The sequence below is a fragment of the Phalangium opilio genome, unplaced genomic scaffold, assembly GCF_054372755.1.
Source record: "Phalangium opilio isolate 3A_F unplaced genomic scaffold, DU_Popi_V2 ptg000082l_1, whole genome shotgun sequence".
NCBI lineage: Eukaryota > Metazoa > Arthropoda > Arachnida > Opiliones > Phalangiidae > Phalangium > Phalangium opilio.
In genome coordinates, this window is record NW_028324189.1 from 1,946,832 (window position 1) to 1,964,886 (window position 18,055).

Below are 18,055 nucleotides of genomic sequence, written 5' to 3' on the forward strand. Positions count from 1 at the left end.
CAAATCTCCCGGTGCGTGGACAAATCTCCCGGTGCGTGGACAAATCTCCCGTTGCGTGGACAAATCTCCCGGTGCGTGGACAAATCTCCCGGTGCGTGGACAAATCTCCCGGTGCGTGGACAAATCTCCCGTTGCGTGGACAAATCTCCCGGTGCGTGGACAAATCTCCCGTTGCGTGGACAAATCTCCCGGTGCGTGGACAAATCTCCCGGTGCGTGGACAAATCTCCCGTTGCGTGGACAAATCTCCCGTTGCGTGGACATCTCCCGGTGCGTGGACAAATCTCCCGGTGCGTGGACAAATCTCCCGGTGCGTGGACATCTCCCGGTGCGTGGACAAATCTATACGTTTGAAACTTTGGGGCTTTTTTGTTGAAGAAGGTTTAAGAGGATGGCGCCACCTTTACTTTATTATATAATTATTAATATAATATAATATAATAATATAATTATAATATTATATATAATATAATAATATAATTATAATATTATATATAATATAATAATATAATTATAATATTATATATAATATAATAATATAATTATTTAATATAAAGCGCGAAATATTAAATGCATTCTTAATATCAATGTTCCTGATTGTTGGCAATTATTATTATTATTATCATCATAACGTTAACGATAAATGGTGTTTGAATAGTAACATTAAAATTATTAATTTCATTAATTATTAATTTCATGACTATTTGCTTAAAGAAATGACAAAAGTTTAGCTTACTTACCATATTAAAATATTTCCATCAAGTTTAAAGCATGATGTAATGTTCTAAAAGCCCGATTCCTTTTTTTATCTTAAAATAATGTTAAAAATTTTTAATTTCCATCCTAAAAATCGTTAACATTTGGGCTGTATTCCAAAGGTTGCAATTAAATCTTAAAAGCTGAATCTCCTAATCCCATGAAGGGTTTGAAAAGGTAAGGATTTTATAAGAAAATACATTTTCACGAATTATTTTTGTGCTATTTCATAATTATAGAAGTTACTCAAAGAATGAAATTTTAACGTCGGATCTGCTTTATGTTTTTTATACTTATAATAATTTATTACGTACCCAAAAGGTAGGCTGGGTTTGAAAAAATATTCACCAATTATTTTTGTGATATATCAAAATTATAGAAGCTACTCAAATAATGACAGTTTCTTCAAACGTAATATTTTCTTTGTTTTTTTATTTTTTTTTTTTACAGTTCTAATCATTTATTAATTTTCAAAAAGGTACGATTTAAAAACAGTTCACCAATTATTTCTGTGATATTTACAAATTATAGAAGTTACTCAAAGACTGACTTTTTTTAAACGTTACATTTTCCATGTTAACAACATCCGATCTGCTTTGTTTTTTTACAGGTATAATCAATCATAACGTTTCAAAAAGGTACGATTTAAAAACAGTTCAATTATTTTTGTGATCTTTACAAATTATAGAAGTTACTCAAAGAATTACTTTTTTTACCGCCTCCCCTCTTCGCTTTGATTCGTACTGAGTTTAATATAAAGCACTAAATGTGAAATGTAGTATTCATAAAATACATGTATATTAAAATGTCTGTAACTCGTGTTCTTACTTGTTTTCAATTATTACTAACAACAATAATTGGTGTATGAATATTAGCATTAAAAACTGCAATTATTAAAGTGATGACTATTTTCATTAAAAATACAGCAATAATCATTAATTATGTATAAAATAGTTTCGTTTAACAAAAACCATAAACTATTTTAGTGCATTTATAACATTGTAATTGCTTTAAGAAAAGTATTGTTCCAACAATTTTCAAGCCCAGACCATTAACTAAGCCAAAGACGACTTCCGAAATTCGCCAAAACCACCTCTGATAGATCAAAACCAAATTTGCTTATATTTCAATTTTAAAAATATTGTTTCTCTACTAAATAGATTTGCAAAATCTTCTTGTACCATTCTATAGTGTGACGTGCAATATAGATATCAGGAACAGTACCCTCTTACTTTTATATAATATTTAATTTTTTTTAATTAATTTATGGCGGTTGAGGATGTAATATTTAAATATTTTCTAAAAGGTCAATGTACATTAGAACCTTGAATAGTTGCGAGTTTTGTCCGAATCGGAACGACCTCTGATAGGACAAAACCAAAGTTGCTTATATTTCAATTTACGCTAATTGAAATTGGACATAAGGTTCGTGATCATTTACGTAATAATCCTTGAAAGGGTCATTCTTGCTGATGTCCGCGTTTTAAGGCACAGATTTGGTGTCATTCATGGCCCTTGTGGATATAGTATTTAAATGTTTTTTAAAAGTTCTACGCGTGTCATGTGCAATATAGATATCTATAACACTACCCTCTTACTTTTACATAATATTTAATTTTTTTAATATACTTCCTCTTCATTTATGGCCGTTGAGGATTGTTTGTGGTAGGTATGAAAAACTAGGGAAATTACTTTCTCATAGTCGTGAACAACAGGATAAAACTGAGATTGTGGAAAACCTTGCATTTTAAAAGGGAAATGTTAAATTGTGGGAATATATTTGTGTGATGTGTTTCAATTAGTATTCATTGAGTACCTTATATCTTGTCAAGTTTCCCCGGAAATATCGGTTTACATGGAGCCGATATTGGCTGATACCTATATGAAAAAGATAGGCCGATATATCGGTGCATCCCTAATATGAAGTAAATTTTTACAAATTTTTGATTTTAAATTGTGCTGTTTCTTAGTAAATTAAATTAATATTGAAAATTTGAATTGGAAAAACTAAAGGTTGCAAAAACTACCCCAAAATAAATATCCTACTAATTATTAATTAATATAAGCCTAATTAAAATAAGTAAAAGTGAAAAACCGTTCTAACGGTCTAAAAATCACAATTATAACTCTATACTACACATTAAAACATAATTAACAATATGCCGCCAAAAAACCTAGGTTAAAATTAATTAAACTAATTTTTAACGCCTTATAGGTAATGTGTTTTGAATTATAGTCAGTTAAGAGTAATCTTCGCCTATAGTGCGAGGGGGCCATGCAAACCAGTCATACAGCAATCCCTATAAGCCGCCATCCTTTCCCCCATTTTTCGGGGTTATTACAGATTTTTCGGCGTTATTACACATTTTTCGCGGTAAGGAAAAATCTGTAATAACGCCGAAAAATGGGGGGAAAGGAGGAAGCGCTACAGATATTGCCGTAAGACTGGTTTTTTTCATGCCCCCTTCTCACTAAAGGCGAAGTTTTCTTAACTGACTATAATTCAAAACACATTATGATTATTAGGCGTTAAAAGTTAGTTTAATTAATTTTAACCTAGGGTTTTTTTTGGGCTGGATATTGTTAATTACGTTTTATAGTGTAGTATGGAGTTATAATTGTGATTTTAGACCGTTATAACGGGTTTTCACGCTCACTTATTTTAATTAGGCTTTAATCTTCATTCAGTATTTACTATCTTTTTAATTGTAAAGCCTATCATTTCTACTATACGTGGTTTAAAGTATAAAATCAATTCAGTTTTGATTTTTGTTATTTGTTATCAGTCACCAGTGTAATTTAAAATTAATTTTTACTATTGTTTGTTTGTTAGTTTTGTTTCTTGCAGTGTTTTGATTTTTGCTAATGATTTTTCAATTGCAATTTCGCCCTTTATTAAATTTAATAGATCGTTAATAAAAGTTTAATTCAAGTTTGAAAAATCAGATTAATTTCACTTTCGAGAGCGTAGGACTAGCAGTTTCCGAACTATCGACCACCGATCGTCGAAAGCTGGAAATCGAATTATGCCAATTATATGAATATTTTGAAAATATCTTGACGCCAAATTGAATAGTTTTTAACACCGAATTCAATGCCATTAACCGCTTTAAGATAGAGTCAGTAGTTGGACCAGAATCAGACGAATAGGGCTTTTCAAGTTCTTCAAAATGGCAGGAAAAACATGGGGACACCAGAAAGTAACAGGAATCGATCAAAAGTAGAATTTAAGTCAGTTAGGTTGAACTTAAAAATAGGGATCACCGTAATCAGTGGAACAACTAATCAACCGCTAGTATTAGGATCTTGCGATTACTTTTATTCGATTACTAACAGTTTTTTACGTCAGAATTGGATAGTTTCATTCAAATTTATTGCTATTTTAATGCCAAAAATGTGTTTGAAAGACGAAATATTAACTGTTATAAGCTGTCTTTTCGGACGTTTAATTGCATAATTAAACATTCGTAGTTGATGCACTTCCTTAAATAATTAAGCTAATTACAGTTAGAAACCGAAAATAACCGAAAAACTAAATTTTGTAAAAGTGGTCTTCGACTTCAGCTTTCAACCTAGTGTTACACCCCTAAATACTTCATACGTTTGCAAGGTTAAGATTCCCTGGATTTAATTTTTACGTTTTTCGTTAATTACGTCTCGTAATAAAAGTAATTTAAGAAGAAAAAATATTTTTCCTCACTAATTTTAGGATTAGGAAGTCGAAATAAAAATTTATTTTGAAGTCGTACAATGATATTTTTTTCACCTACTTAATTTCATACTATTTTGCATATCGCCATTCGATTCATTAGCTTAAACTACTGCAAAATAAATATCCTATTAATTATTATAAGCCTAATTAAATAAAACGTGAAAACCATTCTAACGGTCTAAAAATCACAATTATAACTATATCCTACATTTTAAAACCTTATCAACAATATCTCGCCCGAAAAACCGAGGTTAAAATTAATTAAAATAATTATTAACGCTTAATAATGTGTTTTGAATTATATTCAGTTAAGAAATCTGGAAATATTCGCCTTAAGTGAGAGGGGGCATGAAAATAACAAGTCATACAGCAATATCTATGACCCGTCACATTTCCCCCATTTTCGGCGTTATTACACATTTTTCGGCATTATTACAGATTTTTCGTTGTAAGGATAAATGTGTAATAACGCCGAAAATGGGGAAAAGGATGAGGCGTCCTAGGGATTGCTGTAAGGGATTCATGCCCCATTCTCAGTCACAAAGCCCGAAGCTGTGGATGGTTGCCAGTTGTGCTTGGTCGACCGATAAATCTTCAGCGGACGTTGAAACCCTAATTTTTGAATTTTGATTCGCGAAGGTTGGTAATTAATTTCTAATTATTTTCCTAGATTAGTCTATATTTTCAGGTGAAATTCAAATCTCCAACGGACGTTGAAACACTCGTTCATGGATCGCGAAGGTTGGTAATTAATTTCTAATTATTTTCCTAGATTAGTCTATATTTTCAGGGGAAATTCAAATCTCCAACGGACATTGAAACACTCCTTCATGGTTCGCGAAGGTTGGTAATTAATTTCTAATTATTTTCCTAGATTAGTCTATATTTTCAGGGGAAAATCTCCAACGGACATTGAAACACTCGTTCATGGATCGCGAAGGTTGGTAATTAATTTCTAATTATTTTCCTAGATTAGTCTATATTTTCAGGTGAAATTCAAATCTCCAACGGACGTTGAAACACTCGTTCATGGATCGCGAAGGTTGGTAATTAATTTCTAATTATTTTCCTAGATTAGTCTATATTTTCAGGGGAAATTCAAATCTCCAACGGACATTGAAACACTCCTTCATGGTTCGCGAAGGTTGGTAATTAATTTCTAATTATTTTCCTAGATTAGTCTATATTTTCAGGGGAAAATCTCCAACGGACATTGAAACACTCCTTCATGGATCGCGAAGGTTGGTAATTAATTTCTAATTATTTTCCTAGATTAGTCTATATTTTCAGGTGAAATTCAAATCTCCAACGGACATTGAAACACTCGTTCATGGATCGCGAAGGTTGGTAATTAATTTCTAATTATTTTCCTAGATTAGTCTATATTTTCAGGGGAAATTCAAATCTCCAACGGACATTGAAACACTCCTTCATGGTTCGCGAAGGTTGGTAATTAATTTCTAATTATTTTCCTAGATTAGTCTATATTTTCAGGGGAAAATCTCCAACGGACATTGAAACACTCGTTCATGGATCGCGAAGGTTGGTAATTAATTTCTAATTATTTTCCTAGATTAGTCTATATTTTCAGGTGAAATTCAAATCTCCAACGGACGTTGAAACACTCGTTCATGGATCGCGAAGGTTGGTAATTAATTTCTAATTATTTTCCTAGATTAGTCTATATTTTCAGGGGAAATTCAAATCTCCAACGGACATTGAAACACTCCTTCATGGTTCGCGAAGGTTGGTAATTAATTTCTAATTATTTTCCTAGATTAGTCTATATTTTCAGGGGAAAATCTCCAACGGACATTGAAACACTCCTTCATGGATCGCGAAGGTTGGTAATTAATTTCTAATTATTTTCCTAGATTAGTCTATATTTTCAGGTGAAATTCAAATCTCCAACGGACATTGAAACACTCGTTCATGGATCGCGAAGGTTGGTAATTAATTTCTAATTATTTTCCTAGATTAGTCTATATTTTCAGGTGAAATTCAAATCTCCAACGGACGTTGAAACACTCGTTCATGGATCGCGAAGGTTGGTAATTAATTTCTAATTATTTTCCTAGATTAGTCTATATTTTCAGGGGAAATTCAAATCTCCAACGGACATTGAAACACTCCTTCATGGTTCGCGAAGGTTGGTAATTAATTTCTAATTATTTTCCTAGATTAGTCTATATTTTCAGGGGAAAATCTCCAACGGACATTGAAACACTCGTTCATGGATCGCGAAGGTTGGTAATTAATTTCTAATTATTTTCCTAGATTAGTCTATATTTTCAGGTGAAATTCAAATCTCCAACGGACGTTGAAACACTCGTTCATGGATCGCGAAGGTTGGTAATTAATTTCTAATTATTTTCCTAGATTAGTCTATATTTTCAGGGGAAATTCAAATCTCCAACGGACATTGAAACACTCCTTCATGGTTCGCGAAGGTTGGTAATTAATTTCTAATTATTTTCCTAGATTAGTCTATATTTTCAGGGGAAAATCTCCAACGGACATTGAAACACTCGTTCATGGATCGCGAAGGTTGGTAATTAATTTCTAATTATTTTCCTAGATTAGTCTATATTTTCAGGTGAAATTCAAATCTCCAACGGACGTTGAAACACTCGTTCATGGATCGCGAAGGTTGGTAATTAATTTCTAATTATTTTCCTAGATTAGTCTATATTTTCAGGGGAAATTCAAATCTCCAACGGACATTGAAACACTCCTTCATGGTTCGCGAAGGTTGGTAATTAATTTCTAATTATTTTCCTAGATTAGTCTATATTTTCAGGGGAAAATCTCCAACGGACATTGAAACACTCCTTCATGGATCGCGAAGGTTGGTAATTAATTTCTAATTATTTTCCTAGATTAGTCTATATTTTCAGGTGAAATTCAAATCTCCAACGGACATTGAAACACTCGTTCATGGATCGCGAAGGTTGGTAATTAATTTCTAATTATTTTCCTAGATTAGTCTATATTTTCAGGTGAAATTCAAATCTCCAACGGACGTTGAAACACTCGTTCATGGATCGCGAAGGTTGGTAATTAATTTCTAATTATTTTCCTAGATTAGTCTATATTTTCAGGGGAAATTCAAATCTCCAACGGACATTGAAACACTCCTTCATGGTTCGCGAAGGTTGGTAATTAATTTCTAATTATTTTCCTAGATTAGTCTATATTTTCAGGGGAAAATCTCCAACGGACATTGAAACACTCGTTCATGGATCGCGAAGGTTGGTAATTAATTTCTAATTATTTTCCTAGATTAGTCTATATTTTCAGGTGAAATTCAAATCTCCAACGGACGTTGAAACACTCGTTCATGGATCGCGAAGGTTGGTAATTAATTTCTAATTATTTTCCTAGATTAGTCTATATTTACAGGTTAAATTCAAATCTTCAACGGACGTTGGAACACTCGTTCATGGTTCGCGAAGGTTGGTAATTTCTAATTATTTTCCTAGATTAGTCTATATTTACAGGTTAAATTCAAATCTTCAACGGACGTTGAAACAATCGTTCATGGTTCGCGAAGGTTGGTAATTCCTAATTATTTTCCTAGATAAGTATATATTTACAGGCTAAATTCAAATCTTCAACGGACGTTGAAACAATCGTTCATGGTTCGCGAAGGTTGGTAATTAATTCCTAATTATTTTCCTAGATAAGTATATATTTACAGGCTAAATTCAAATCTTCAACGGACGTTGAAACAATCGTTCATGGTTCGCGAAGGTTGGTAATTAATTCCTAATTATTTTCCTAGATAAGTATATATTTACAGGCTAAATTCAAATCTTCAACGGACGTTGAAACAATCGTTCATGGTTCGCGAAGGTTGGTAATTAATTCCTAATTATTTTCCTAGATAAGTATATATTTACAGGCTAAATTCAAATCTTCAACGGACGTTGAAACAATCGTTCATGGTTCGCGAAGGTTGGTAATTAATTCCTAATTATTTTCCTAGATAAGTATATATTTACAGGTTAAATTCAAATCTTCAACGGACGTTGAAACACTCGTTCTTGGTTCGCGAAGGTTGGTAATTAATTCCTAATTATTTTCCTAGATTAGTATATATTTACAGGTTAAATTCAAATTTTAAATGGATGTTGGAACACTATCATTCATGATTAGTAGAGGTACTTTCATAATTTATCCATAATACAGAGCTTCGTATCTTTTTTCTTGAAAAAATGTGTTCTTCTTGTTGCTACCATTAAAGTGAATCATAATACCGCTGAAAATAAACCTGTAAACCTGTTTTAATAAAAATTTCTCTATGTGGTTTGCCCCCAAGATCGCGAAGGAAAGTGGGGAAAACATTTAGGCCGAAAGAACAACTCGCGTACTTTAATCTTATTTTGTTATTTCAGTTAAGGTTATCTATAGTTACCCAAAAATAAACCTGTTGTTTTCGATTAATTTCACGTTAAATATGGTTATTTAAGTTGAAATTAACGGCTTATCTTCTTTTACTAGTGTTATTTCAGTTTATTATACGTGTTTGAACAAGAAATTCTCCTCAACTGCAAACTTTAGAGGAGTGAGTCCGAGTGACTGTTTGACTTTTGCGGAACAATCACTACTTTGCCCCAAAACTTTTAAATATCGCGGCTTTTCAATGGCTCTCTTTTAAAAATGGGAAAAAGGCTTTTAAAGGGAGGGTGAAGTAGAAAATCTACTGATTTTTTATCGATTCTTCAACTAATTATAGGACCAGTCTGCATAGTGAAACATTCAGGAAATACCAACTCCGAATGATTTTAAAATTCAAATTAGGTTCAGATTTTAAGGATAATTTTAAAGAAGGTCCTCCTACCAATCGCGTAACGCCCTGCCTTTTTGTTAACAAAATTCTCGTGGCACGTTCCGTGTTGAATGAAATTTATCACGAGATTTGATAAAATTCGCGCGCGACGTGATAATCGTGACGTGAGACATGGAGCGTGCCACGAGAATTTTGTTAACAAAAAGGCAGGGCGTTACGCGATTGGTCGGCAGTCCTTGTTTAAAATTATCCTTAAAATCTGAACCTAATTTGAATTTTAAAATCATTCGAAAGTATTTCCTGAATGTTTGACTATGCAGACTGGTCTTAAAATTGGTAGAAGAATCGATAAAAAATCACTTGATTTTCTACTTCACCCTCCCTTTAAATGACAATTTAATTAGTCGTAAGAATTAAACAGGAAAATGGAGGCTGGGTGAAATATAAGTGTAATTTTAATTTTAATTTGTTAGTTTAATTATAAGGTATCCATGAATTTACCCAAAACATTCGTGTTTTGGGTTAATTTCACATTAATTATACTTGATTAAGTCTAATTTAGCGGCTTATCATGTTTATCTAGTGTGGATTTAGATTATAATACAAGTTTCAATAAAATATTAACTTTAATTGCAATTACCCTAAAATTTTAATGTATGCGCTTTTGATGTATTTTAACGACCATTATTATTTTTGATCATTATTTTGAAAGTGAAATAGGAAACTTATTTTTAATTTTCTTTTTCTGGTTTTTTATGGAGCTAGGGCGCAGGCCATAACAGCTCCTTGAGGCATATTTAAATTAGACTATAATAGTATCGAGAAAAACAGTGACATAGCGAATAAATTAATTTAATTAGTGACTTAATTAGTTAAATAATTGACATTTTCCAAAACTGTCTCGGTTAACCACTAGCGTAGGTGTAACTGCGCGTGTATGCAAAATTTTATGCAATTTAAACCATAGAAAGACAAGATATATTGAAATTAGTAACTTTAAATTTAATGTCATTTAACTTAATGTAATTTCAAAAATAAAAGTTTTTCACAATTTTGTTGTAATCTTTGAAATGTTGTCTTTCGGTTTGTAAAGTCTTGAAATTTTTAAATTGAAACACTTGCTTGGAAATGAGCAGAAACTAAAGGCATATGAACAACCCCTCCCCCCTTCCCAAGTTGGCTTTAGCTCGACCTTAACGAGATGAGGTCGCCAAATCGGGGAGCAATATTTGCTGAAGCCAGAGGGGCCGGAATGGACCCGTCAGGAAGTTTTAGGGAGGGACCGGAGTTTGGGGGTTTAAGCCTAAACTACTGTGGCTGTACGAAAAACTTGTGATGTTTTAAACTTAATTTGAGCGTGGTTCGTTAGAGTGGATTAAGCTTAAAATTTATTTGAATTTTTTACCCTAATTGCAATGTTTAGTGAAGTTTAATATTTTTTCCACATATTCAGTTTTTAACCCAAAACTTTTGAATTTCGCGGCAATTATTGTACTTTAAAGATAGTTTAAATTAAGTGTGAAATAGAAAATATTGGGCTTTACCAATGGCTTGGGTATATAGTTTTAATCATAATTGAAGAGTTTATTTTATTTTAGCTTTTATCCAAAAAATGTATATTTTGGTTTAATTTTACGTTAATTATATTTAATTGAGTTAAAATTACGTAGGACTGTGTTTTGGCAGTGTACATTTAGGTTATAAAATGAGTTTAAATGTATACTACACCTTAATTGCAAATATAGTGGAGTTTTCCATTCTCATTTTACGCTTAAGTTTTGAATTTCGCGCCTATTAAGGTACTTTGGAGATAATTTAAATTAGCTTAAGTGTGAAAAGAAAACACGGGGCTTTACCAACGGCTTGGGTACATACAATCTTAATCAAGAACATCATTTAAGAGTCATCTGAGTTTTCATCCAAAAAAAATGTATAATTTGCTTTAATTTCACGTTAATTACACTTAATTACGTTGAAATTAACTTGCGTTCAATTTTTATCATATCCTGTGCCAGGTTTGTGCTAACATAAAGATTATCTATACAATATGTTAATGAATGATGTTATTCTATAGTTTAGCTTGAATACCAGTAATTAAATCAAATACCTATACAATTCATAGCAATTTAAACCAATAAACAAACGGCAATGTGGACTGTTGAAATAGCAAACAACGAAACCCTCCGTTTCTAACGTGGTTACATTGAGAGAATCTGAGATGTAAACATAAAAATTATTTGACAAATTAAATTATATAACGACACAGTCCTCCTGGATTAACCAGCACAACTGTTACTTATGAGAAGTGCCATACTTACGTAACATATCTTATAAAATTATGCCGTTTATCATTAATGTAAACTGGAGATGACATATTTTGTGCTTAATAACGATAGGAATAATTGCTAACAATTACGAACACGAGTTACAGGCATAGTAATATAATTTTATACAAACGCTATTTATAACGGCGTTTAATATTTCACGCCCTACCGAGAGAAATGTCCACGCACCGGGAGATTTGTCCACGCAACGGGAGATTTGTCCACGCAACGGGAGATTTGTCCACGCAACGGGAGATTTGTCCACGCAACGGGAGATTTGTCCACGCAACGGGAGATGTCCACGCACCGGGAGATTTGTCCACGCACCGGGATATTTGTCCACGCACCGGGATATTTGTCCACGTACCGGGAGATTTCTCCACGCAACGGGAGATGTCCACGCACTGGGAGATTTGTCCACGCAACGGGAGATTTGTCCACGCAACGGGAGATTTGTCCACGCACCGGGAGATGTCCACGCACCGGGAGATTTGTCCACGCACCGGGAGATTCGTCCACGCACCGGGAGATTTGTCCACGCAACGGGAGATTTGTCCACGCAACGGGAGATTTGTCCACGCACCGGGAGATTTCCACGCACCGGGAGATTTGTCCACGCACCGGGAGATTTGTCCACGCACCGGGAGATTTGTCCACGCAACGGGAGATTTGTCCACGCAACGGGAGATTTGTCCACGCACCGGGAGATGTCCACGCACCGGGAGATTTGTCCACGCACCGGGAGATTTGTCCACGCACCGGGAGATTTGTCCACGCACCGGGAGATTTGTCCACGCACCGGGAGATTTGTCCACGCACCGGGAGATGTCCACGCACCGGGAGATTTGTCCACGCACCGGGAGATTTGTCCACGCACCGGGAGATTTGTCCACGCACCGGGATATTTGTCCACGTACCGGGAGATTTCTCCACGCAACGGGAGATGTCCACGCACAGGGAGATTTGTCCACGCAACGGGAGATTTGTCCACGCAACGGGAGATTTGTCCACGCACCGGGAGATGTCCACGCACCGGGAGATTTGTCCACGCACCGGGAGATTTGTCCACGCACCGGGAGATTTGTCCACGCAACGGGAGATTTGTCCACGCAACGGGAGATTTGTCCACGCACCGGGAGATTTCCACGCACCGGGAGATTTGTCCACGCACCGGGAGATTTGTCCACGCAACGGGAGATTTGTCCACGCAACGGGAGATTTGTCCACGCAACGGGAGATTTGTCCACGCACCGGGAGATGTCCACGCACCGGGAGATTTGTCCACGCACCGGGAGATTTGTCCACGCACCGGGAGATTTGTCCACGCAACGGGAGATTTGTCCACGCAACGGGAGATTTGTCCACGCACCGGGAGATGTCCACGCACCGGGAGATTTGTCCACGCACCGGGAGATTTGTCCACGCACCGGGAGATTTGTCCACGCACCGGGAGATTTGTCCACGCACCGGGAGATGTCCACGCACCGGGAGATTTGTCCACGCGCCGGGAGATTTGTCCACGCACCGGGAGATTTGTCCACGCAACGGGAGATTTGTCCACGCAACGGGAGATTTGTCCACGCACCGGGAGATGTCCACGCACCGGGAGATGTCCACGCACCAGGAGATTTGTCCACGCACCGGGAGATTTGTCCACGCAACGGGAGATTTGTCCACGCACCGGGAGATTTGTCCACGCAACGGGAGATTTGTCCACGCAACGGGAGATTTGTCCACGCACCGGGAGATTTGTCCACGCACCGGGAGATTTGTCCACGCAACGGGAGATTTGTCCACGCACCGGGAGATTTGTCCACGCACCGGGAGATTTCCACGCACCGGGAGATTTGTCCACGCACCGGGAGATTTGTCCACGCACCGGGAGATTTGTCCACGCAACGGGAGATTTGTCCACGCAACGGGAGATTTGTCCACGCACCGGGAGATGTCCACGCACCGGGAGATTTGTCCACGCACCGGGAGATTTGTCCACGCACCGGGAGATTTGTCCACGCACCGGGAGATTTGTCCACGCACCGGGAGATTTGTCCACGCACCGGGAGATGTCCACGCACCGGGAGATTTGTCCACGCACCGGGAGATTTGTCCACGCACCGGGAGATTTGTCCACGCACCGGGATATTTGTCCACGTACCGGGAGATTTCTCCACGCAACGGGAGATGTCCACGCACAGGGAGATTTGTCCACGCAACGGGAGATTTGTCCACGCAACGGGAGATTTGTCCACGCACCGGGAGATGTCCACGCACCGGGAGATTTGTCCACGCACCGGGAGATTTGTCCACGCACCGGGAGATTTGTCCACGCAACGGGAGATTTGTCCACGCAACGGGAGATTTGTCCACGCACCGGGAGATTTCCACGCACCGGGAGATTTGTCCACGCACCGGGAGATTTGTCCACGCAACGGGAGATTTGTCCACGCAACGGGAGATTTGTCCACGCAACGGGAGATTTGTCCACGCACCGGGAGATGTCCACGCACCGGGAGATTTGTCCACGCACCGGGAGATTTGTCCACGCACCGGGAGATTTGTCCACGCAACGGGAGATTTGTCCACGCAACGGGAGATTTGTCCACGCACCGGGAGATGTCCACGCACCGGGAGATTTGTCCACGCACCGGGAGATTTGTCCACGCACCGGGAGATTTGTCCACGCACCGGGAGATTTGTCCACGCACCGGGAGATGTCCACGCACCGGGAGATTTGTCCACGCGCCGGGAGATTTGTCCACGCACCGGGAGATTTGTCCACGCAACGGGAGATTTGTCCACGCAACGGGAGATTTGTCCACGCACCGGGAGATGTCCACGCACCGGGAGATGTCCACGCACCAGGAGATTTGTCCACGCACCGGGAGATTTGTCCACGCAACGGGAGATTTGTCCACGCACCGGGAGATTTGTCCACGCAACGGGAGATTTGTCCACGCAACGGGAGATTTGTCCACGCACCGGGAGATTTGTCCACGCACCGGGAGATTTGTCCACGCAACGGGAGATTTGTCCACGCACCGGGAGATTTGTCCACGCACCGGGAGATTTGTCCACGCAACGGGAGATTTGTCCACGCACCGGGAGATTTGTCCACGCACCGGGATATTTGTCCACGCACCGGGAGATTTGTCCACGCAACGGGAGATTTGTCCACGCACCGGGAGATTTGTCCACGCACCGGGAGATTTGGGTGGAGCTTAAACTATTTTCCTACTACAAATCCTATGTTTCCTACTATATTTTGGAAGAAACGACCTTTGGAAGCAACGATCTTTGGAAGCAACGGGCTTTGGAAGCAACGAGCTTTGGAACAAACGGGTTTTGGAAGTAATGATAGCCACCCGCTTCCAACGTGGCAAGACTTCCGGTTTTTGAAAAGCCGGCAATATCACGCGTTTAGCGCCATCTATATCTAGTATCTAAAAAGTATTTAATCCTAATTTAAATACTTTAAATTAAAAAATAAATACTATAATAAATTAAAGTATACCTTACGTAGAAATAAAATTACTTAATCTAATATTAATTATAGTATAATTTTAAAAAAGTTAACAGACAGACAAAGTATCAAAACACACAGGTTATTAATTAGCAAAAGTTCATATTAGCCAAAAAACTCCATATATTTTAATATTTAGTAGAAAAATTAAACTACGCCAATTTATTTTTTATTGTCACTAAGATATTTTCATCAATTCTAATTATAGTTAACATGTTAACTACGCCAAAATTTCGTAAGCCGCTAAAAAAAATCCCAATGAAAACCTGTCCTGTATTAACAGCATTATGTATTGACGTACGCTGGTTAAACCTATGGATAAACCCAAATAGACACCATATCTATGTAGACACCTACTTAACCCTTTCCCCTCCCCCACCCCAAAATTCTGTACGTTTATAGAATTCTAGTTCTACTAAAGAACGGCCCTATAAGCGTAACTAATCTGAAATTTCGTGCGTGTATTGTTGAAATGTACGAAATTTTGCGGGAATAAAACCCTTGGGGGTCCGGGAAGCCCCTCAGTACTTGGGGGGACATTGACGTCAAGTGAGAGACGTCGTCAAGATTGCAAACCAAAAGGAAACCCCAAAAAGTAACTCATGAATTCTATTGAAAATAGCCCTACAACTTCGAAAACAATCAAAGACAATTATTTCCGAAATCACAAAGAGAAGGAAATAATATACACAGGTGATTTCACCTTTGACCTCTTATGAAGTTCCCATTACGACATAATAGGACCCCTCGATATTAAATAGCCAAATTAATATTGTCCAAAAAAAGCGGATGGCCTTCAACTTTGAACTTAATTTCTCGACTGCCAAAGTTTTCCTTTTAAAGATTACGATCTTAAATCAAAAATCAACCATCTTTGAAATAAAAACGATTAACTCATACAATTTGTCAATCTAGCTCTTGCGCAAATAATAATCATAAAACATTGTGATGTAAATAAATTTTAACCAGGATTTCATCTTAGTGAAAGTCGCTTGACCTCGTGACCTCTAAATTATCTTGCCATTGAAGAATTAACGAGGACGTAAATTGTTGGGTTGACAAAAATATTATATTGTAAGAAAAAAATAAATAAAATTCCAAGAACGAAGATAAATAAGGAATAAATAAAGTAAAATATTTAAAATTGAATGCATTAATTCAGAGACACATTCCTCGAAGAAACCTTCCAAGGTTTTTACTACTGTATCTTATAAATTAACTAGAATATTTTTTTAATTAGCTAGAACGATCATAATTTTCCTTATAAATTTAATAACATATATACTCTGTTTCACTGCCAAAATACATTGTAATTGAGTTACAAACGGGCTAATTAGGCTAAAGTTTAGTTCTTTTGGAGACAGCGCGAACTTAATTTTTTAAATATGGTTACTAATTGTAAGGAAATTTATATAATTAAGGAATTTTATTAGAGTATGGTAATATTAAAGATGGTTTAGAGCAGTCTGGGAAATAGCACACTTCCTCTGGTCCAAAAGCGGTTTATTAATTGCTTGGACTAGTTTTTAAATTCAAAAAGTGGGGGTTACTCTTCCTCTGGACCAGTTTATTAAATGCTTGGACCAGTCTTTAAATTCAATAAGTCAAGATGAGGGGGTTACTGTTTCTCAGGACCAGTTTATTAATTGCTTGGACCAGTCTTTAAATTAAATAAGTGCGGGTTACTGTTCTTCTGGACCAGTTTAATAATTTCGAATCTATAGTACACCTAAAGGGGACCAGTAATAAGGACCATTTTATTATATTGGACTAGTTTAAAAAAATTCTTATTTATTTATTTAAGACTGGTTTAGAGGGAGGGGGTATTCGCGTGGCGTCCCTTAAGTGAGTGTCCCCTCGGTTCGGAATTAACTGTTAATTTTTACAAACACGTATAAAACTATTCAAAGGTCGAAAAACATTATTATTTTCATTTTTTTTAAACTACATTCTTTTGATAATACTTATTATTAAGTGGTTGATTCGAAACTAACCCCTTAACCCTAATATACGACAATGCTACTTAATTTTAAAATTTAGAGGGTCTTCAATCGTAAAATGATTGTGGATTATCGGAGTCGCAAAAATTACCCTTTTCGTGGAATTTTCTATTTATTTAAAGATTTTGAAGAAGAGCCCCTTTAATCGAGATGGTTTTGCGCTGCTGTAGCATCTTTTCTTTAAAGCTGAATTTGCTGGACTTTAGTCATACGATGTTGTTATTTTGCACTTAATTTTGATAAGATTGAAGTGCAGTAGCTAAAACTTCAAATTCGTTTTCACTTTTTCTATAATAGACCGATTTTTCAAACCGATTTTATAAATTAAAAAAGGCAATTAATAAATGACAAAAATAATGGGGCTTTTTCCCTTTCATTAAGTAGAATTTAACTGCGCGTGATTATATCCTACCTTATGTTAAAAAAAGCCCATTAAAATTTATTGATATTTAAATTCATTTTCATTTTAGTTCCTTGATAGCTATAATTATTTTTAAACATTTAAAACTGATGCCAAGTATGCGTAATTATTTTTAATCGTTTCTATTTTTATTGATAGTGTCCACTAAAGGGGTTAGAGAAATTTCCACCCCCGTTTCTTAACTTTAACCACGCTTCAGGGTTGCCAGACATTTGTCAGATTAACCCGAATGATCTGAATCGAACCAGAACTAAAGCTTTTCAGTTTATTGTAGCTTAAAGGAGGGATGTTGATGGAGCGGTAACCTTCATATCTATGAAGTGTTGCACGTGGAAAATAAGATATCAACGCCACGTGAAAAATATTTAATAAAAAAATATGTGAAAAGGAGGTTTTAATTTTAAATGGTTAGAAACGATTATCTTATAATTTGAAATCTGGCGTTTTTACAAGAAAACAGTACTTAGAGCTTAATGGTTCTAATTTCGCAACCTTAGAAAGAATAAATTTATAGTTAAAATATCTTATTCT

At 36.6% G+C, this 18,055-nt stretch overlaps 1 protein-coding gene and 3 long non-coding RNA genes across 5 annotated transcripts in view; 2 read left to right on the top strand and 2 right to left on the bottom strand.

Moving 5' to 3' along the window:
* Sec24AB (Protein transport protein Sec24AB) overlaps positions 1-18,055 on the bottom strand; it is an 85,811-nt gene that overhangs the window by 10,246 nt on the left and 57,510 nt on the right. The gene's annotated exons all lie outside the window — the stretch shown is intronic.
* Positions 560-1,655, top strand: LOC149650825 (uncharacterized). Its single transcript, XR_016370978.1, has 2 exons — positions 560-932; positions 995-1,655. It is a non-coding gene; the product is annotated as an uncharacterized LOC149650825 (long non-coding RNA).
* Positions 1,156-5,831, bottom strand: LOC149650826 (uncharacterized). Its single transcript, XR_016370979.1, has 2 exons — positions 2,572-5,831; positions 1,156-2,494 (listed from the first exon to the last, which is right to left on the bottom strand). It is a non-coding gene; the product is annotated as an uncharacterized LOC149650826 (long non-coding RNA).
* On the top strand, positions 5,804-10,321 carry LOC149650827 (uncharacterized). The gene is made up of 2 exons (XR_016370977.1): positions 5,804-7,218; positions 7,418-10,321. It is a non-coding gene; the product is annotated as an uncharacterized LOC149650827 (long non-coding RNA).